Source organism: Leptonychotes weddellii, chromosome 3 (genome assembly GCF_054177405.1).
Source record: "Leptonychotes weddellii isolate Sample4059 chromosome 3, ASM5417740v2, whole genome shotgun sequence".
Classification (NCBI taxonomy): domain Eukaryota; kingdom Metazoa; phylum Chordata; class Mammalia; order Carnivora; family Phocidae; genus Leptonychotes; species Leptonychotes weddellii.
In genome coordinates, this window is record NC_138371.1 from 116,491,844 (window position 1) to 116,516,004 (window position 24,161).

At 37.0% G+C, this 24,161-nt stretch overlaps 1 long non-coding RNA gene across 1 annotated transcript in view; it reads left to right on the forward strand.

Moving 5' to 3' along the window:
• LOC145720622 (uncharacterized) overlaps nucleotides 1-24,161 on the forward strand; it is a 324,122-nt gene that overhangs the window by 15,442 nt on the left and 284,519 nt on the right. The window lies entirely within an intron of this gene.

Genomic DNA, 24,161 nt, shown 5'->3' on the forward strand with positions numbered 1-24,161 from the left:
TGCCTTTGGCTCAGGTGATGATTCTGGAGTTGCGGGATCGATCCCGACATGGGGTCCCTGTAGTGGGGAGTCTGCTTCTCCCTCTGCTTCTCCTCCCACTCATGCTCTCTCTCGCTTACTCTCTCTCAAATAAATAAACAAAATCTTTTTAAAAAGTTTAAAAAATGTTTGCTGAAAATAATTAAAATTGTTTTGGAGAGTTGAATGGAGAGTTTTCTTGTATATAAGTGACATCTTGTGGCACCAAGTGGAATAGTCAGCACTGTATTGATAAATTGTTCTCTTTTTAAAAATCCAGATTCTATATATCTTCTTTAAAGTTTACCTGAAATAAGCATGATTGCAATCAGAGGATAATAGAAGAGGATAGTAGACTAATGGCGTTGCTAAAGGATGCTTTTGTGTACATGGGTGAGGCCTACTTGGGACAATTCCTAAACACCTAGATCACCACAACCTCTTCCAGGTCTGGAAACTCACCATACTTTTAAGAGATTCCCTAAATCAGAATTACTAATTTTTTTTTTTAAAGATTTTATTTATTTATTTATTTGAGAGAGAGAGAGAGAGAAACAGCATGAGAGGGGAGAGGGTCAGAGGGAGAAGCAGGCTCCCCGCCGAGCCGGGAGCCCGATGTGGGACTCGATCCCAGGACTCCGGGACCATGACCTGAGCCGAAGGCAGTCGCTTAACCAACTGAGCCACCCAGGCGCCCAAGAATTACTAATTTTTTAATAATAGGCCTAAAGATGGATAGTTGAGCTGTACACAGAAAACTGCAAGACATCAATGAAAGAAATTGAAGACATAATTACATAGAAAGATATTCTGTGTTCATGGGTTAGAACAATATTGTTCAAATGTCTGTACTACCCAAGCAAGCTATAGATTCTTTGCAATCCCTATCAAATTTCCAATGTCATTTTTCAAAGAGTTAGAATAAATTATCTTAGAATATAGAACCAAAAAAGACCCCAAATAGTCAAAGCAATCTTGAGAAAGAACAAAGCTGGAGGCATCACTCTTCCTAATTTCAAACTATATTACAAAGCATTAGTAATCAAAACAGTATGGCATTGGCTTGAATATGGACACATATCTCGATGAACAGGATAGAGAGCCCAGAAATAAACCCATGCATATATAGTCAATTAATTTACAACAAAGGAGCCAAGAGTATATAATGGAGAAAAGGAAGTCTCTTCAATAAATGGTGTTGGGAAAACTGGACAGCCATATGCAAATGAATGAAACTGGAACTCTGTCTTATGTCATATGCAAAAATCACCTCAAAATGGATTAAATATTTGAACATCATACCTGAAATCATAAAACTAGAAGAAAACATGGGAACATGAGGCTAGGCTCCTTGACAGCAGTTTTGGCAATGGTTTTTTGGAAATGACACCAAAAGCTAAGGCAACAAAAGAAAAAATGAACAAATGGGACTACATCAAACTAAGAAACTACTTCACAGTGAAAGAAACCATTAAAAAAATGAAAAGGAAACCTATCAAATGGGAGAAAATATTTACAAATCATTTATCTGATAAGGGCTTAATATCCAAAAAGTATAAAGAAATCATATAACTTAGCAAAAAAATCCCACAAACAATATGATTTAAAAATGAGGAACTGGGGCTCTTGGGTTGCTCAGTCAGTTAAGTGTCTGACTCGATCTCAGCTCAGGTCTTGATCTCAGGGTCATGAGTTCGAGCCCCACATTGGGCTCCATGATGGGTGTGGAACCTACTTAAAAAAAATTAGGCATTTTTCCAGAGAAGACATACAAATGGCCAACAGGTACATGAAAAGGTGCTCAGCAAACCAAAACCACAATAAGATATCACTTCATACCTGTTAGAGTTGCCGTCATCAAAAAGACAACAGATACAACTGTTGGTGAGTGTATAGAGAAAAGGGCACCCTTGTGCGCTGTTGGTGGGCATGTTAATTGGGGCAGCCATATGTAAAACAGGACGGAGTGTGCTAAAAAAAAAAATTGAAAATAGAAGTACCTTATGATCTAGTAGTTCTACTCTGTCATATATCTGTCAAAATCACTATCTTGAAGATATATCTGCCCCTCCTCCCAGTGTTCATTGCAGCATTATTTACAATAGCCAAGACATGGAAACAAACCTAAATATCCATCAGTGGATGAAAGAAAATGTGGTATATATTCAAAATAGAATATTATTTCACCATGAAAAAGAAGGAAATCATGCCATTCACAACAACATGGTTAGACCTTGAGGGCATTACACTAAGTGAAATAAATTCTATAGAGAAAGACAAATACTTGTTGACCTCACTTATAAACAGAATTAAAAAAAACAAACAACTGAACCCATAGAAACAGAACAGATTGGTGGTTGCTGGAGGGGGTGTAGGGGGTGAGGGAAATGGGTGAAGGTAGTCAAAGGTGGTCAAAAGGTATAAATTTCACATAAGTTCTGGGGATGTAATATACAGCATGATGACTATAGTTAATATACAGTACTTGAAAGTTGCTGAGATCTTAAAAGGTCTCATCTCAAGAAAAAAATTGTAGCTATAGGAGGTGATGAATATTAACTAGACTTATTGTGATCATTTCACAGCACATATACATATCAAATTTATTATGGTGTATACCTTAACCTAATACAATGTTATATATATAAGCTAATACAATATTATTATAATATTGTATATTGTGTATATATACTGTATATATCTGAATTATATCTCAATAAAACTAGGGGAGAAAACCATGGTAAAACTGAACTTCAAATTCCCCACCAAGTCCTCTCCTGTCACCTTTCCCTTTCCCGGATGGCATCTCCATTTTTCCAATAGATCAGGCTAGAAAACCGTGGCCATCTTTGACTCCTCTCTTTTCCTCACACTCACATTTAGTCATCACATTTACTCATATTTAGTAAATCCTGTCAGCTCTGCTTATGAAATATAACAGAATATGGCCACTTCTCACTGTGCTGTCCAAGCAACCATTTATTATCCTATGTAACAGCAACAGCTTCCTAACTGGTTGCTTTGTAGTTACCATTGCCTGTCAACAGTGTGCTTTCCATGCAGAATGACCTTTTAAATAACTAAATCTGATTATATTACTCCTCTGCTAAAAATACTCTGGTGGCTTTCCATTTCACATAGGCAAAGTCATTAAAAATCCTACAAAACCCTATGTTATCCCACACCCCCATGACCTTTTTGAACTCACCTTCTCAAACACATTTCTGCCTTAGGGCTTTTGCATCTATTGTTTTGTTTACTTATAATTCTCTGACATTTTAAAAATTCTAATTATAAATACTTCACTATATATCTAAGAGACCATTTAAAAAGTAAACATAATATCAATATCACACCTTAAAATTAAACTATAATTCCATAATGTCATCTGATATGCAGAGTTTATATTTCCCTTGTTTTCACAATTTAAAAGGAAATTTGTTAAGATTAGGATCCAAACAAGGTTCACACATTGCATGTTTAATATGTCTCTTTTTTGTATGTTTATGCTCATATATTTTTTTAATTTGAGTATGACTTACAATGTTACATTAGTTTCAGATGTATAGCATAGTGATTCTACTTGTCTATTCCTTATGCTATGTTCACATGCTTATGACGGATGCTTACCATCTGTCACCATACAATGCTATTACAATGTCATTGACTATATTCCCTATGTTGTGCCTTTTATTCTCTTGATTTATTCATTCCATACCTGGAAGCCTATATCTCCCGCGCTCCTTCACCCATTTTGCCCATCCCTCCACCCCTCTTCCCTCTGGCAACCATCAGAGTGTTCTCTGTATTTATAGTTCTGATTCTGTTTTTTGTTTGTTTTATTCATTTGTTTTGTTTTTAAGATTCCACGTAATATGCCTCTTAAGACACTTTTAATCTGTAAGAGTTTTCTCTCCCATCACTTTTTTCTTTTTTTTCTTTTCTTTTTTTTCAAAAGATTTTATTTATTTATTTGACAGAGAGAGACACAGCGAGAGAGGGAACACAAGCAGGGGTAGTGGGAGAGGGAGAAGCAGGCTTCCCGCGGAGCAGGGAGACCAATATGGGCCTCCATCCCAGGACCCTGGGATCATGACCTGAGCCGAAGGCAGACACTTAACGACTGAGCCACCCAGGCGCCCCTCTTTTTTCTTTTCCTTTTGGAATGGATCTTAGGTGGAGCAGAATTTCCCACATTCTAGATTGGCGTTGTTTACCTTGTTTATCTAGCTTTTTATTTTTGCTAACTTGGTTGTTGATTAGACTTGGAGGCTAGATCAGATTCAAATCTGATTTTTTTTTTTTATAAATATTTCATAGGTGGAACTGTACATTGCCTATTGTATTACATTAGGGAGGTTATAATACCTGTCTTTTTTGATGTTAAGACTGTTCAGTATAGGGGCGCCTGGGTGGCTCAGTTGGTTAAGCGACTGCCTTCGGCTCAGGTCATGATCCTGGAGTCCCTGGATCGAGTCCCGCATCGGGCTCCCTGCTCGGTGGGGAGTCTGCTTCTCCCTCTGACCCTCCCCCTTCTCATGTGCTCTCTCTCATTTCTCTCTCTCAAATAAATAAATAAAATCTTTAAAAAAAAAAAAAGATTGTTCAGTATATTCAATTATTGAATTAATTCAATTTAGCCACTAGAGGTCAGGACTTTATTTTAAAAATATGTACTACACTGGACTTCGGGAAGGATCTAGACTTAAGTTTGGTAAAAGAGTAGAAAAATCTTTGTTAATGAGTTGTCGTTATTAGGAATTTCTGGGTAAACTTCTTTTGTCTCTTAAGTATAAAATGTTGGTTGTCTTAAAAGGTTATATATAGTTTTAGTGTAATTTTTCCATTTTCAACCATTATCACTATAATTAAAATTATGTTTCCCAGATTTAAACACTTCTGTACCCTAGAAGTTTAAGGAAATATACTGGTGAAACCAACCATGGAAAAAGGAAATGTGCCTTGCTCTTGACTGGGTAGACTTATGGGTCCAGAGATGTTTTTCAATTTAATCATAGTAAGAATTTTTATTAGAGATGCTGATAGAGGTAGATATGAGTTATATGTGTTTTTCACAAGTGGGAGAAATTGAACTCAAGTAGTGAACTATTATGGTAAATTACTGCCAAAAACCTGATGTCAAGACAATAATGAGTATGATAATAGCAATAATTTATACATTTTGAGAATCACATCTTTACTTCAATTATTGTCTTACAGGGGTGGAAAAACAAGGACTAAATCCAGATAATCTAGGGTTTAGATTCTGGCACTATTTTATTATGGCATCTTGTAACATGACCACTTTGAATGTCTGTTTACCTGTATGTAAAGTGGGACCAATAAGACCTAAGACTATAGTTAATAATACTGTATTGTATATTTGAAAGTTGCTAAGAGAGTAAATCCTAAAAGTTCTAATTTTGAGAAAAAAAAAACTAGAACTATGTGAGGTGATGGATGTTAACTAGCCTTTTATTATTATCTACATCTGGGCCTGATCTGACTCATGCTGAACTACTTGAGTCTAGTTAAAATGGCCTTAGGAATTTCTTAAATACTTAGCTAATGTATTTTTCACTTATTTAAAAGGGAAGTTTTAAAATTCTCTACTATTACCCATTTCTAGTAAGTTCTCAGAAATTAATTTTAGGAGTATATCTCTTCATTTCAGCCGATATCAATATTAAACCTTTAGGTTTAATTTTAGCTACTTAGAAGAATATTCTGAACTACCCGATTTTTTATCCAGATGTACCAGAATATACTTGGAAACATTTAATAGTTTTTGTTGTTGTTGTTGTTGCATAAGGTAGGGAATTGGTGAGGTAGAGAAGAAAATGAAATGATACCTTTTTTAAAACCAGATAATTTACTAAAATAACTGAAAGCAACATCAAATTTTTAAGATATTCCAATGTTTTTAAAGTACGGATAAAGTCAGTTACAGAGTTTATATATTAGTTGGATAACTAATTTTATTCCAGCCATATATTCATTCATTAGTTGAATGAAGGAGAAACCGTATCACATTTAAAAAGTATGGCCCTTGCAGTCATGAAATTATATTGAGTTGAATTAAAATCTCTGCTTATAAAAATTAAGTGAGGTTTATTGTCTGTCTGTCCATCCATCCATCCATCCTTATTGAATGGATGAGATTCAAATAAAACATGGTAAGCTTTTAGTCTAGTGAAGAAGCAGATAATAAATCAGGGTTCGCAGTTCAATTTAATTATAGTGTGTGTAGATGCTATGTCAGTACAGTGGAGGAGATCTAAATCAGATAGGAATAAGGAGGATAAGCCCTTTCTCTGAGCACATGAAAATAAGGAATGTGGATGCCCTAAGAAAATTGGGGACGGATGGGTCATGCATTAAAAAAAAAAATATGCCATGTCTATTAAGAAAAAGGCTCTGGGAGATTGGTTTCTAAACAATAAGATTATTTTAAAATTTAAAGAAATTTAAGCATGTTTGGGTTCTGCCAATGGCAAGAGAGAGATTTCATATTCCAGAAAGAGAAAATCTTTGCTATCATTTAATAGGGTTCCTGAGTATGTTGAAGAAGAGGGATTACAATGAGTAAACTAAAATGGGAAATAAAAGGCTGTGAGAGGTACTTGGAGTGATTGATGGATAAACACTCTGGTATGTTTATATTTGGACTGAGTAATATTTTAAGCACCTGGATTTTAGTTAATCCTGTTTCCCAAAGCAGTAATATTCTCTATACTTGTATAGCCGCCCAAAGTAGACAAATAAAGAGACTGCCAGCACTGAGGCTAAATCAGGTTTTCTTTTGTATCAGAGTTACAGAGTTAAAGTTGTCTGTGTTGGGATTTAAGCAACGCATCTTTCCCCTTTAATTTCCCTCACGGAAAATGTTAATATGAATGTGGAAAACTTAACCTGGAAGTTATAAAATATTCCATGTTGAATTTTGTAAGAAAAGGGGCATTCGTGTGGTGAGTAAAAAGAACTTCATAAAAATAAAGGCTATTGAATGCTGTAATAGGTTACCAAAAGGTTATAAAATTTTCTTGTTGTAAGAGCCTTAAACTCATAGATCGATTTAGATAACATTTTAGAACAACCTCTGGCTTTGTGTACATGGTCATACTAATGTACTTTCTATGAACTAACTCAATCACTACTTTCCCCAAGAAGCCTTTCCTTAGTTATCCACACAGATTTGACTATTTCTTCCTTAGTATCCTCATGTCACACTATCACAACACCTATAAAATTTTAGGACAGTTCTTTATGTATCAGTCTCCTTTTACTAGTTCTCTGAGGGCAGAGTTGTGTTTCAAGTTTCCACTTGAATGCTGAGAAAAAATAGACTGTCAGTATTAAATAAATCCCCTACCTCTCATTCTAGCTAAGTTTGTCATTTCATTATTCTTCGAGCTGGCCATGAATATTCCAATTTTTTGTGTTTACACCATTTGCCTCATTTTGGTGTACACTTTCCTCTTTACTGTTTGTATGAGTCTTATGTGTTCTTCCAGGTCTAGCACAAGTCTCATTTCCTTCATAGAGACCCCAGGAGATTCAAGGCTTGAGTGAACATTCTTTACTTGGAAATTCTAAAACATTTATTTACAGATTTGGTAAATATGAAAGCATGTGACTCCTCAATTAATTTGTGAGCATCTAAAACACAGGGATCATGCCTCATTTCTACTGTCCCTAATACCTAGCACAGTGCTTTTTTTTTTTTAATTTTTTTTAGTTTAAATTCAGTTAGCCAAGGTATAGCACAGTGCTTTATTTTAGAGTAGCTGGGGTAATGAAGGGGGTGTGAAAATGGCTAATTTGATCACTTAAAGAACTTTCTGTTAAAGACATTAATGTTTCTAAAATCTGTACACAAAAAAGGAGAAAGGGGACCAACATTTCCAATACTATAAAATAATGATACAGGTCCCCATTCCTTATCCAGAACCCCTGGGGCCAGATTGTTTTGGAATTTAGAATTTTTCCTTTTTACTGAGTAGTACTTTCCATTAATATGTCATAATAAATGAGTAAATAAAGACAATAAAGACTATAAATATCCTCAGTTCAGATCAGATTTAGTTAATAAAATGAACCTTGGTAATCTGAATTGCATAAGCTGTGAAGTCCAATTGTTTATCAGATGATTAATTTGTAAGTTATACTGTTGACCTTGTAAATTGGTCATAGTCTGAAATTTAGCCTTTGCAGTTCATTTAGTATTTTTTTTTTTTTTTAGTTTCAGTGGGGAGTTGCCATGTTAATATAAATGTCTTAAGAAGACTATAAATCAGGACCTCAGTATTCTACAAACAATAATCCTTAGAGTTTGGCTGACTCATACATGTAGAGTAATATATATGCTTTAGCTATTTTTTTTAATTTTTATTTTTTTTTAAAGATTTTATTTATTTATTTGACACAGAGAGAGACAGCGACAGAGAGAACACAAGCAGGGGGAGTGGGAGAGGGAGAAGCAGGCTCCCTGCAGAGCAGGGAGCCCGATGCGGGGCTCGATCCCAGGACCCTGGGATCATGACCTGAGCTGAAGTCAGTGGCCTAACCAACTGAGCCACCCAGGTGCCCCTGCTTTAGCTATTTTTTGATGAAAATTCTAACAAGAATTTTTAAGGCTCCTTATTCAAAAGAAACTACTGGTTCAGATAGAGTGAGAAAGATAATAAACTTCTAAAGTGGAAAAAACTTTAGTTAACTAACTCTCTCAGGAGCACACTGCTGCTTTTCTATTTTTTAAGTGTTTAAAGAGGATTCAGAAATTAACTGCATTTCTATTTGACCTGAACTGTATATAGCATTTTTAACCTTTCAGCCTCTACTCTTCTTGGCTAGAGTGTAATTATATTTTCTAATCCAACACTTATGGATTTAGTTGAGCATTCTCTCTTGGCATGTATTTAGGTCAGTTTATTTGTTCACAAAAATGAAGTCATGGTCATATGGAAACATTTAGTGTATTTTTTAACTAATAAATTGGAACAATGATACCTAGAAAGTATTTTTATCAAGTTAAGCTATCCAACCACAAAGTTTTCTCCTTTTCACTTTTATCATAAAATTGCTCCTAGGAATTGTGCTATAGTATACAATTTGCTTTTTCAAACATGAAGATTTTATTTTTAAAAATAAAAAAACTCAAATTTTGATAGGATGGACCCCACACAAGGTAGGGACCAACTGGACTTTTTGTTTGTTTTGTTTTGTTTTGTTTAAATTTTATTAGTTTATTTGACAGAGAGAGACACAGCAAGAGAGGAACATAAGCAGGTGGAGTGGGAGAGGGAGAAGCAGGCTTCCTGCTGAGCAGGGAGCCCGAAGTGGGGCTCAATCCCAGGACCCTGGGATCATGACCTGAGCCTAAGGCAGACACTTAACGACTGAGCCCCCCAGGCACCCCTTAACTGGACATGTTAAAAAAACTTTCAAAAGAGAACTAACTGAGAAAATGGAGGAGAGAGATTAGAGGTGGTAGGTAAGGAGGAGGAGGAAATACTGAGTGGTGAGGAGCCTGGAGTGAATACAGTAGCAGCAGATTTGGGAATATATTTTAACATTATTAGGACCCACATGATGAAGAGTGACTGAGGACTGTTTTTTTTTTGTTTTTAAAGATTTTATTTATTTGACAGAGAGAGAGAGAGACAGCGAGAGACGGAGCACAAGCAGGGGGAGTGTGAGAGGGAGAAGCAGGCTTCCCGCTGAGCGGAGAACCTGATGTGGGGCTTGATCCCAGGACTCTGGGATCATGACTTGAGCCAAAGGCAGCTGCTTAACTGACTGAGCCATCCAGGCGCCCCAACTGAGGACTGTTTTAACCAGACCTATGAAAGGTGTAATTGTTGAAAACAAAGTCAGCATCAGACCCAAGGGAAATATTTTGAAGCAACTGATTATGATAGTGGATCAAAACAAGTTGGTAAAGGAGAAAGGGCAAGTTTGATAGAAATGGGGAAATTGGGAAGGGACAATTATTGGTTGTGATAGGTGATATGTTATGTCTTACTGTAAGTTTCAGGCTGCTGACAGTAATACACGGTAGTTTTGTATATATTTCATGGCCTAACCATGAAAGAATAAGATGGACCATGTTGACGAAGACAGGTGGCTTTACTTCTGTGTTGGGATCAGGTCAGTCACTCTGCACTTCTATGTGGCCACACCTCTCCACAAATTACTTGAAGGCAGCATAGTGTTTAAAAATGTTGGCTAATTGGGAATATTATCAGAGTTATTTAGCTAGTTGAGGTAAAAAAAAAAAAGTCAGAAAAGAGAAAAGAAAGAATATAATTTCTGTGCCGCTGTAAAGTGTATAATGGTGGAGAAATATTTTCCCTTACCTAAAAATGACTGTGGAGTTATGTGAGAATGGAGGTAAATTGGTCAGGATTCTTTTCCTTACAAGTGACAGAAAGCTAACTTTAATAAGATTGGAAAAAGAAGAAAATTTATCCATTCACATAACTGCAAAGTACAGGAATTTACTACTTCAGGCATGGCTGTCTCCAGGTGCTTAAATGATATTGTCAGGCATCTGTTTCTTTTTCCATCACCTGGCTCTATTTTCTTTTTTTAAAATTTTCTTTCTTTTTTTTCTATTTTCTCTTCTTAAAATTTTTTATAATAATTTTTTTTTAAGATTTTTTATTTATTTATTAGAGAGAGAATGAGAGAGAGCACATGAGAGGGGGGAGGGTCAGAGGGAGAAGAAGCTCCCTGCCGAGCAGGGAGCCCGATGCGGGACTCGATCCAGGGACTCCAGGATCATGACCTGAGCCGAAGGCAGTCGCTTAACCAACTGAGCCACCCAGGCGCCCTATAATAATTTTTTATTGAGGTAAAATTGGTATATAATATATTTGTTTTAGGTATACAACATAATTTGTAATTGTATATACTACACAGTGATCACCACAATAAGTCTAGTTATCATCTGCCACTATACAGTGACCCCTTTCACTCCTTTTGCCCACCTCCCACCACTCTTTCCCTCTGACAAACACAAATCTGCTATGAGTTTTGGTTTTACTTTGTTTTGTTTTTTTATTCTACATGTAAGTGAAATGATAATGGTTTTTGTCTTTGTCTGTCTGACTTATTTTACTTAGCATAATACCCCCAAGATCCATCTGTCTTGTCACAAATGGCAAGACCTTTTCTGTTTTTATGGCTGAGTAGTATTCCGTTGTGCATATGTACCATAACTTCTTTATCCATTTATTTGTTGATGAACACCTAAGTTGTTTCCATATCTTGGCTATTGTAAATAATGCTGCAATAAACATAGGGGTACATATATATATATTTTTGGAATAGTATCTTTGTTTTCTTCAGATAAATACCCAGAAGTGGAATAGCTGGACCATATGGTAGTTCTATTTTTAATTTTTTGAAGAATCTTTATCCTGTTTTCCGTAGTGGATGCATCAGTTTACATTTCTGCTAATAATGTATGAGGGTTCTCTTTTCTCCACATTCTTGCCAACACTTGTTTCTTGTGTTTTTGATTTTAGCCATTCTCACAGGTATGAGGTGATATCTCATTGTGGTTTTTATTTGCATTTTCCTGATGATTAGTGATACTGAGTATCTTTTCATATGCCTGTTGTCCATCTGTATGTCTTTTTTAGCACAATGTCTCTGCTGATTCAATCCTCTGCCCATTTTTTTTTCTTTTTTACTTTACATGCTCTACTGACTGAGCCAACCAGGTGTCCCTGCCCATTTTTTTTTTTTTTTAATCACCAGATACTAATCACAACAAAGCACTCCTTAATCTCCAGCATCTATTTCAGTCATCGCCCCTCCTGCCCTCTGGTAACCATCAGTTTTCTATAGTTAAGAGTCATTTCTTGGTTTCTCTCTCTCTCTTTTTCCCTTTGCTCAATTGTTTTGTTTCTTAAGTTCCACATATGTGTGAAATCATGTGGTATTTATCTTTCTCTGACTTATCTCACTAAGCATTATACTTTCTAGCTCCATCCATGTCTTTGCAAATGGCACGATTTCATTCCTTTTTTATGGCTGAATAATAGTCCATTGTACATATTTATAACACATATTCTTTATTTCTTCATCAATCAGTGGACACTTGGGCTGATTCCACATCTTGGCTATTGTAAATAATACTGCTATAAACATAGGAGTGCATGTATCCCTTTGAATTAGTGTTTTTGTATTTTGGGGGTAAATACCCAGTAGTGCCATTGTTGGATCATAGGATAGTTCAAAATTTTTAACTTTTTAAGAATCTCCATACTGTTTTCCCCAGTGGCTACACCAGTTCTCATTCTCACCAACAGTGCATGAGTGTTCCTTTTTCTCCACATCCTTGCCGATACCTCTTGTCTCCTGTGTCTTTGATTTTAGCCATTCTGACAAGTGTGAGGTGATATCTCATTGTAGTTTTGATTTGCATTTCCCTGATGATAAGTGATGATGAGCATCTTTTCATGTGTCTGTTGGCCATCTGGATGTCTTCTTTGGAAAAATGTATGTTCATGTCTTCTGCCATTTTTTAATTGGATTATTCATTTTTTGGGTTTTGAGTTGTGTAAGTTCTTTATATATTTTGGGTAGTAACCCTTTCTCTGCCAATTTTTTTTTTAATTCTTATGTTAATCCCCATACATTACATCATTAGTTTTAGATGAAGTGTTCCATGATTCATTGTTTGTGCATAACACCCAGTGCTCCGTGCAGAATGTGCCCTCCTCAATACCCACCACCATCTGCCAATTTTTTAAGTCAGACTTTATTGTTGTTATTGAGTTATGAGTTAAAAAAAATTTTTTTGTAGTTTCACTTTTTAATTTAAATTCCAGTTAACTAACATACACTATAATATTAGTTTCAGGTATAGAATTTAGTGATTCATCACTTACATACAACACCCAGTGCTTATCACAAGTGCCCTTCTTAATACCCATAACCCATTTAACCCATTCCCCTGCCCACCTCCCCTCCAGCAACTCTCAGTTTGTTCTCTGTAATTAAGAGTCTGTTTTATAAAGCATGAGTTCTTTATATAGTTTAGATATTAGTTCCTTATCAGCCATATGATTTGCAAATATTTTCTCCTATTCAGAATATTGCCTTTTTATTTTATTAATGGTTTTTTTTTTTGCAGAAACTTTTTAGTTTGATGTAGTCCCATTTGTTTATTTTAGCTTTCATTGCCATGACCTTTATTTATTTATTTAATTTTTCATTGCCATTACCTTTAGAGTCAGATCCAAAAAAATATTGCTGAGAGTGATGTCAAGGAGCTTACCACAGATGTTTTCTTCTAGGATTTGTTTGGTTTCAGGTCTTACATTCAAATCTTTAATCCACTTTGAATTTATATTGTGTGTGATGTAAGATAGTGGTCTAATTTCGTTCTTTTGTATGTGGCTGTCCAGCTTTTCCGACATCATTTATTGAAGAGAATGTCTTTTCCCCATTGTATAATCTTGCCTCCTTTGTTGTAAATTAATTAACCATATATGTATGGGTTTATTTCTGGGTTCTCTATTCTGTTCCATTGATCTATCTGTCTGCTTTTATGCCAATACTGTACTATTTTGATTACTGAATCTTTGTAGTATAGTTTGAAATCAGGGAGCATCATACCTCTAGCTTTGTTCTTCTTTCTCAAGATTTCTTTGGCTACTACTTGTTGTCTCTTATGGTTCCATACAGATTTAAAATCATTTGTTCTAGTTCTGTGAAAAATGCCATTGGGATTTCGATAGGGATTGCACTGAATCTGTGGATTGCTTTCGGTAGTATGGACATTTTCACAGTATGAATTCTTCCAATCCATAAGTATAGAATATCTTTCTCTTTGTGTCTTCTTCAATTTCTTTTATCAATGATTTAATAATTTTCAGTGTATAAGTCTTTTACTTCCTTGGTTAGATTTATTCCTATGTATTTTATTCTTTTTGATGCCTTTGTAAATGGTATTATTACTTTCTCTTTCTGATATTTCATTATTAGTATATAGGAATGCAACCAATTTCTGTATGTTGGATTTGTATCCTGCAACCTTACTGAATTCATTTATTACTTCTTCTAGTTTTCTGGTGGAGTCTTTATGGTTTTCTATATATAGAATCATGTCATCTGCAAACAGTGACTGTTTTACTTCTTTCTTTCCCATTTGGATGCCTTTTTGTTTCTTTTTCTTGCTTAATTGCCATAGTAGGAGTTCCAGTTCTATATTGAATAAAAGACATGGACATCCATGTATTGTTCCTGATTGGAGGAAAAGCTCTCAGCTTTTCACCATTGAGTGTGATAATCGCTGTGGGTTTTTCGTATGGCCTTTTTATGTTGAGGTACGTTCCCTCTATCCCCAATTTTTGAGAGTTTTCATCATAAATGGACATTGCATTTTTTCAAATGCTTTTTCTGTATCTATTGAGATGATCATATGATTTTAATCCTTCATTTTGTTAATGTGTATCACATTGATTGATTTGTGGATGTTGAACCATCCTTGAATCTGTGGAATAAGTCCCTTTTGATCATGGTGTATGATCCTTTTTCATAGACCCTATTTTCATGAGGGACTATTTTCTTTCTTTCTTTTTAAAAAAATTTTATTTTAGTGAGGGGGGAGGGGCAGAGGGAGAGGGAGAGAGGATCCCAAGCAGGCTCCTTGCTCAGCACAGAGCCTGATGCAGGGGAGATCATGACCTGAACTGTAATCAAGAGTAAGATGCTCAACCCAACTGAGCCACCCAGGCACCCCTCATCAGGGACTATTTTCTGTTGGCTTCACTTCTATTTCAGGTTCTTGTTCAAATGATAGGAAGGATGGTTCCTAGTATATTCAGACCCAAATGGTCCTTAAATCTCTACTCTAGTATATGGTCTACTTTTTTTGCATCCATATTAATCCCTGAAGGAAAGAAAAAACTCTGAGTGAACACTTGGTGTTCCTTGGTGTAGGACCAATCAACCATCCATTGAGTCCTGGGGAATAGGATACTTTGACTGGCAAGCTTAGGTCTTGTGGATGTTTTCTGGGGTGAGAGGGTAAGGTCTAATGATTGGCAGGCCCCACTGGAATCACATGGAATGGAGGAAGTGGGGCCTCTGAAAGGAAAGGATGTGAGGCTGAAAACCACAGGAGGGCTTAACATTATTAAAATCAATATAACAAAATAATATTGGCATTTGGGAGATTGGGAAGGAGAGAAACCTAATCAATGCTCATCAAATAATTCAGGACTGAGCCAAAGCTTAAGGAAAGAAAAAGCTTCATTAGATAATTTCTCTGGACAGTGCTCATAGATTTCTGGATATATTTGCAGTTTAGAATGGCTTGAAAGTTCTTAGTAGTTTGATATATGGCTCAAAGACTTAGGCCTGACTCTGAGAATCAAACATCTAGTCAATCTAGGAGTAGGGCTTTGTCTTTCTTACTTATGTGTAGCAGCAGGCAAGCCTGTGTTGAATGGGACAGAACTTTGAGTTCAAATAAATAATAGCAATGCAGCAGATGATATGTCTAGTAGAGACAAATTCAAGTTCTAGAGAGAAAGGAAAGAACTTGCAGAATACATAGGTACTATGGGCTTGGGAAGTCAGAGAGTAGGAATGGGGCTAAACACATTATGGGTGAATCTTGACACTAAGGCAGAGGCAGTTTGCTTCCTTTCTATAGATTCCTCACTGCTGCAGAGTCTCTCCACTTGGTCAGCAGTTAAACAGATTCCAGCCCCCTTTCCGACCCACTTACTGAGTCAGGGTTTCTGGGCAGAGGCATGGGAATTTGAATTTTTATAAATGCTAGGCAAGCCTAAGTTGCTTTAAGGCTCATGGCCATAGGGAAGATGAGGACATTTGGTTCACACTGACTTTTAGGAAATGTATGGATTGAATGACACAAGTCTGATTAGAAAATGAGACTGTTTCACAAAGATATTATAAGCTCTGCTACTACAGTATCTTCCCTAGTCTCCTTCCAGTTTTGTCCCCTCTATCACATGAAAATATTCCTCTCATTAAATACCAAGGTAAGAGGGAAAATTGTGGAACTTATTTTCTAACTGACATCCCAAAGTTCCTAGCACCATTCCAGACTTTCCAACATCAAGTTTAACAGACTGTATTTGAAGATTCCTTTTCATTTTAGTTTTATAAATCAGAAGACTGGATTCTTACCATATAACTATTGACCTGAAAGTGTGTGTAGAGTGAAGAATGCAAAAGGAAAAATACTCTTAAATCATTTTAGGACTCAAGGCAAAAAAGAAAAATCATTGCAGAGAATTTGGGCCAATTCAAGGCTCTGAGGAGATAATGGTAAATCTGGGCTTTCAGCACAAAGGAATATTTGCAAGTTTCCTATTGTGATGCATAATTTTATACGTCAGCTTGGCTGAACTAGATATTTGGTCAAACATTATTCTGGGTGTTACTATGGAGGTGTTTTTGGATGGGATTAATATTTAAATTATTGGGTTTTTTTTTTTTTTAAGATTTTATTTATTTATTCATGAGAGACAGAGAGAGAGAGAGGCAGAGGGAGAAGCAGGCTCCCAAGGAGCAGGGAGCCCGATGTGGGACTTGATCCCAGGACCCTGGGATCATGACCTGAGCCGAAGGCAGACGCCCAACCATCTGAGCCACCCAGGCGCCCTAATTATTGGGTTTTAAATAAAGCAGATTGCCTTCCATAATGTGGTTGGGCTTTATCCAATCAGTTGAAGGCCTGAAGAGAACAAAGACTGATCTTCTTCAAGCAAGAAGGAAACTGCCTTTAGACTTGAACTGAAACTCCTCCCTGGATCTCTAGCCTGCTGGCCTACTCTGCAGAATTTGGAGTTGCCAAGCCTCCATAATCACATGACCAATTCCTTAAAATAAATCAACCTCTCCTTCTCTTTTTGCATATATAAATATATATATACACACACACGCATACATATTTGCACATGTGTATGTATATGTATACACATATATATAGAGAGAATATATATGCACATATACATACAGATGTATATATGTGTACACACACACACACAAATACATACATCCTACACATCCTATTGGTTTGGTTTCTCTGGAAACCCCGACTAATACATCTGTCAATGCACTTAATTCTTTCCAGTTCTGATTGAATACTAGGATTTGCAGAATTAAGACTAATAATCCCAAGTCCTTAATTCGCTGTCCTTTCCCCGCAATACTGAAACTCCAGCTAATAAGGACCATCCTCATTGACCTCTTTTTGGTGTTCTTCCCAATGTGCCATGGTGACCTGGTGGACTATGAATGAGATACAGGTGTGTCCCAGACAGTGAACCCCACAGTCCTCAGTGTGGCTAGGTGAGGCCTGCTCTGCCAGAACCTCTAGTAGTCACCATCAGCAGTGGACAAACCCTTGGCCAGAATTCTCCAGGACCTTCGTGAGCCAGGTGTACTCTGGCAGCCTATCCCATGGTCCTTGAAGGTGTCTAATGGGATGGACATCATCTCACATTTGCTGCTTCATCAAGGAGGCCCTTTACTTTTTGAACATTACCCTAACAGCCAGTTGCAAAATGCACTCCTTCTCTGTCAAACATAGGGAGCAAATGAAGCTGCTGAAGGAATGTTTAATAGTGTTTCTTCCGAGTATGGAAGTGGTAGGGGTCAGAAATTCAGGATGCACAGAGGCAACCTGGTGATGCAGCCCAGCCACTCTGGGTGTGATAGGCAGCTTCTGAACTTCTGAAATGGCTCCTAATGATCCCCACTTCCTGTTCTTCATGCCCTTGTGTAATCCCCTCCCTTTGGGTATGGGCTGGTTCTAGGGATGTGTTTTTTGTGATGACAGTACTGCAAAAGTGGTGGATGTCACTTCTGAGATTAGGTTATAGAAGACTGTGATTTCTATCTTGCTGTCATCCATACTCTTTTACCCTCTCTGATGAAGCTATCTGCCATGTTGTAAGCTGTCCTATGGAGAGGCCTACATGGCAAGGAACTGACCAGCAGCTCATGAGGAACCAAATATTGTTGATAATCACATGTGTGAACTTAGGTGCTTCTTTGGGTAAGCCTGAGATGACTGCAGCCCTGACTGGCACCTTGATTGGAGCCTTGTGAGAGACCCAAAGCCAGAGAAAACAGCCCAGTTTCCTGACCCACAGAAATAGATGTAGCAATAGATACCTGATACACTTGGAAAGTAACTCATCAATGCCAGGCAGCAGGAACATTGGGAATCCCAGTGGAATTGGTAGGCCATGGTTATGGAAGGAGCAGCTGCGGGATAGCTGAGAAGGAACAAGAAGCTGAGAATCTAGTGATGGCCTTGAGACCTTGAGGAGGTGCATAAAGTGTATCTGATACATTGGCCAGATTTTCCATTCCATTCTCAGAGGTTTTGCAGCATGGTGAAAAGATAATGGAACAGAAAGAAGATCAGAAAGAATAAGTTCAAATCCCAACTCTGTCATGAGTTACTTAATTTGTCTTAACCTTGGTTTTCTTCTTAGCTAGGTGAAAATCATAATACCTCCTATTTAGAGGATTGACTGAGCTGCACGTGTATCACTGGGCCTAACACAAAGGGGTTCATAACACATTATCTTTATAATGTAGATTATAGACTGTGTAAAGTTTGGTGACTTGAACAATTTCTCTTTCTTGAAACTTTTTTCCAGTTTTACCTTATTATCTTATTTATGTTCCTGAGATACCAGGGTTATTTCTCCTCCTATCTTTCTGGCTATCCTTTTACCTTTGCTGGTTTCTCTTTCCCCACCTGCTTCTTTATCATTTGTTTTCTCCAATATTCCATCATTGGCCTCCTTTTCTCATTTGCCATACTTTTCCTGAGCAATATTATCTCTAGGGGAAACATTCTTTCCTATCCTCAAGGTCATTCTGGTCATAAATAAGAACTCCCATTAATACTTTTGTCCACTTAGAAGCACTCATTGGGAGTAAGATTTCATTGTTCTCCACACCTCTAAACTGATCTTCTGCCCAGGAGTGAGAGTGACTACTTTTTGGTGAGACTGAGAAAAGGGGCTCAGTGTATAACCCTAGCTTCTGGTTTACTAGAGTTCTTTCTCTCTCTCCCCTCTCTCTCCTTCCTATCCCTTCCTCTTGACCTTCTGTCTCCAGATCTTTTGTGGTCTCCTCTTCTTGAAGGTAAGCGTATCAGGCAAGTTTGGAATTGCCTAAATTGAGCAGGTAAGTTAAACCATGTTTAAAATTAAAGAAATACAGAGTCAGAATAAATATTGTTGACACAAGTATAAGAATTCAAACTGTAAGACTGTGGCATTTGCCATTCATTTCAGATAAGAAAGATTAAGGAAAGACTGAGTTTTTTTTTTAATCTCCTATGTTATAACCTATAATATTAAGACTGTGTTAACCTCGAGGCTTATTCAAATGTTTGTTGTAGGAAATTGTGTTGGATCACTAAAGTTACAAGCTGTGTTTGTCCTAGGAAATTGAATTTGCTTACCACCTTGAGATAATTAGCCTACTGACTATGACCTCATTGATGTTGCTAAAATTGATCTGACCCATATTTAAACTCTGTAAATTGTCTTCACATAAGAAATTACCTCAGATTCTGTGTAGATTTTTATTTTTGCTACTTGTATAGTTAAAATTCTCATTCCTAATCTTATTCCTACGCAATTTCAAATGAGGTTCCAATATAGTTTTTCTAATAATAAGGGCTATATTTCAATTCCTGTCTGACATTTTTTCATATATCTTGATCAATTCTGAATCTGGAGAGGAGGAGTATGATAAATTGGTCTTTTTGAATCCTGACATAAGTAAATTTGGGGACTTGTTTTCATTGTAACATGCCATGTAAGGTTGGGGAAGAGGGCATGAATAGCTCTATCATTTTATAACATGGGCAGATACAAACATTTCCATAAAGAACCTGCAGGACATCACCATGGCAATATAGGCTTCTGAATTTCCCTCTTCCCACAGATTCACCATATATACAACTACACATGGATCAATAACCTCTGAGAGAAATCCAGAAACTAGTTGAATGACTCCCACACATTGGGTGGCTGAGGAAATACCCACAATGAAGTGGATAGGAAGCACTGAGGCATACTCTGATCATGAATTCCACTCTTGGAGCAGTGTCTTACAATTGGGAGGGAACTCTCAATATCCAGCTTTTCACGGAGGAGCTAAGAGTATGGACCACACATATAACAACCCAGCTTTTAAGACTGACACCTAAGGAACAGGCCCCCAAATCACCTAGCTCTGAGAGCCAATGGGGCTTGCATTCATGAATCTCACAGGACTATAACAAACAAAAGAACAATTGGCAGGCATATAAGCACTCCCCATGTCTGTGTCCCTGGACTCAGTGTAGAGAGAGCAGGCAAAATTGCCCACTTCTCAGTTTTTCCATTGAAGGAGTTTGACTTCATACTTTACCAGCGGCTGTCTGAGGGTCCAGCTTCTATTTAAACCACATTTAGGTGCTGACTGGATACCTTCCTGGAGCCTGAAAGAACTGGAGAGCACTTTCCTTGCCTTTTCCCTTTGGCTTGTTCCATCAGTAAAACCAAGTTACCAGCTTCTCCCTGGAAGGAGCTTGCCCATACATATAGCACCCACACTGTTATGGTTGCCACCCAAGGGACTGTTTCCCAAATGACCCATGCCTAGGAACTTACAGACCTTGGCATTCATGAATCACCCAGGACCACGTAAAACAAAGAGGCAGTTCTATTTGGGCATGAGCACTCCGAGTAACTATTCCCTCTGGTTTAGCACAGAGTGAGTATGCAAAAACATTCATTCCTGATTTATCCCTCATAGGGAGTATACTACATATCTAATCTCCTAACTTTCCCAGCTGCTACCTTAAAGTTGAGCTTCCAGTTAGCCTCCATTGGGGAGCTTAAGGGGTAAGCAATTAATAGTTCTCTGGGGACCTGAACAGGCATATTGGTATTTCCCACACTTTGGGACACTGAGGGTCTTGGCATACCCACAATTACTGGGAACCATTAAGAACAAAGATGGCAGCTTGAACAATCACAAAGGTTTGAGAGGCCACCAGGAACTTGAATTGGGGTGATTGATGAAATGCATCTCCTGCATGAGAGGTGTCTGCTATATCTAATGCTCAGAAATTAACAGAGAGTAAAGCAAGATGAAGAAATTGAGGAATATATTCCAAACAAAAGAACAAGATACATTTACAGAAATTGTACCTTAATGAAATGGAATACCCAATAGAGAGTTCACAACAATGTTCATAAAGATACTCATGCGATCAGGAGAGGAATGCATGACCAAAGTTAGAATTTCAGCAAGGAGACAGAAATATAAGAAAATACCAAAGAGAAATCATAGAACTGAAGAATACAATAACTGAACTGAAAAATTCAGTAGAGGGGTTCAGTAGCCCAGTAGGTCAAATGGAAGGAAGGATCAGTGAACTTGAAGGCAGGGCAGTGGAATTCAATAGAGGAGCAAAAATGAAAAAAGAATGAGGATAGCTTAAGGCACTTATGAGAAACTGTCAGGCATACTTGTATACATTATAGAGGTACCAGAGAGAGAGAGAGAGAGAAAGGGGCAGAAAGCTTATTCAAAGATATAATGGCTGAAACTTGCCTAACCTGGGAAAAGAAACATATATTTAGCTCTAGGAAGGCTGGAGGGTTCCAAAAAAGACTCCAAAGAGACCCATTCTGAGACATATTATAATAAATTGTCAGATGGGGAGACGAACCATGAGAGACTATGGACTCTGGGAAACAAACTGAGGGTTTCAGAGGGATGGGTTAACCCAGTGATGGGTGTTAAGGAGGGCATGTATTGCAATGAGCACTGGGTGTTATACACAAACAATGAATCATGGAAACTACATCAAAAACTAATGAAGTACTGTATGGTGACTAACATAGCATAATAAAAAAAGTTAAAGGCAAAGAATCTTAAAAGCAGCAAAAGAAAAGAAACTTTTTACTTACAAGAGAATGGTACCCCCTTCCCCCATAAGATTCTAAGCTGATTTTTCAGCAGAATCCTTGGAAACCAGAGGTGAGTGTGATGATATATTCAAGTGCTGAAAGAGAAAATCCACCAACCAAGAATACTCTACCTGGCAAGGTTGTTCTTCAGATTTGAAGGAGAGATAAAGAGTTTCTAAGACAAACGGAAGTTGGAGTTCATCACCACTAGACTAGCCTTACAAGAAATTTTAGATTTCTTTAAGCTGAAATTAAAAGACATAAATGGTGACATTAAAAGTATGAAAGTTTAAAACTTACTGATAAAACAGTTAAATTCATAATATTCTAATGTTGTAATGGTGGTAGGTAAATAACTTATAACTCTAATATAAAGTTTGAGACAAAAGTATTAAAAATTACTGTAACTACAATAATTTGATGAATGGATACATAAGATAAAAAAGATGTAATTATGACATCAAAAACAAATGTGGGGTGGGGGAGGAGTGTAAAAATATAGAGGTTTTGTGTGTGTTCAAATTTAAGTTGTTATTAGCTTAAAATAGACTGTTATAACTTTAAGGTGTTTTATGTAAGCCTCATGGTAACTACAAAATAAAAATCTATAGTAGATACACGAAAGATACAGAAGTCAAAGCACACCACTACAGAAAATCATCAAATCATGAAGCAAGATTGCAGGAGAAGAAAGAAACAAAGGAATTACAAAACAGTCAAAAAACAATAAGTTAACAAAATCTCAAAAGTAGGTCTATACATAACAATAAATAGTTTATGTTCATATGGGCAGAATTATCCAATGAAGAGACATAGAATGGCTGAATGAGTAAAACAACAAGACAAAACTATATTCTCCCTACAAGAGAGTCACTTTAGCTTTAAGGATACATGTAGAGTGAAAGTGAAGAGAAGGGAAAAGATATTCTATGCAAGTAGAAGCCAAAAGAAAGTAGAGCTAGCTATTCTTACATGAGAGAGAAAATAGACTTTATCCAAAACAGTAATGAAAGAACAGAGAAGGTCAGTATATAATGATAAAGAGATCAATTCATCAGGAGGGTATAATAATCATAAATAAATACACCCACCATTGGAATGCCTAAATATATAAAGCAAATATTAATAAATGTGAAAGGAAAAATAGGCAGCAGCCCAATAATAGTAAGGGACTTAAATACCCCACTTTCAACAGTGGATAAATAAGACAGGATATCAATAAGAAATCCTTTGACTTAAACCACATGTTAGACCAGATGGAACCATCTGATCTATACAGAACATCCCATCCGATAGCAGCAGTATACACATTCTTAAGTGCACATGGAACATTCTCCAGGCCACAAAAGAGTCTTAAGAAACTTAAGAAGATTGAGGGCGCCTGGGTGGCTCAGTTGGTTAAGCGACTGCCTTCGGCTCAGGTCATGATCCTGGAGTCCCTGAATCGAGTCCCGCATTGGGCTCCCTGCTCGGCAGGGGGTCTGCTTCTCCCTCTGACCCTCCCCCCTCTCATGTGCTCTCTCTCATTCTCTCTCTCTCAAATAAATAAATAAAATCTTTAAAAAAAAAAAAAACTTAAGAAGATTGAAATTGTATCAAGCATCTTTTTTGACCACAGTGATATGACACTATATGTCAATTACAAGAGGAAAACTGGAAAATTCACAATTACGTGGAGATTAAACATGCTCCTGAATAATTAACAGGTCAAAGAAGACACTGAAAGGAAAATTTAAAAATAATATAGACCAATGGAAAAGAGTAGAGATCCCAGATATGGAAAAAAGACAGTCTCTTCAATAAATGGTGCTGGGAAAATTGGACAGCTGTATACAGAAGAATGAAACTTGACCATTCTCTAACACTGTACACAAAGATAAACTCAAAATGGATGAAAGACCTCAATGTGAGACAGGAATCCATTAAAATCCTAGAGGAGAACATAGGCAGTAACCTCTTTGACATCAGCCACAGCAACTTCTTTCAAGATACATCTCCAAAAGCTAGTGAAACAAAAGCAAAAATGAACTTTTGGGACTTCATCAAGATAAAAGCTTCTGCACAGCAAAGGAAACAGTCAACAAAACAAAGAGGCAACCCACAGAATGGGAGAAGATATTTGCAAATGACACTACAGATAAAGGGCTGGTATCCAAG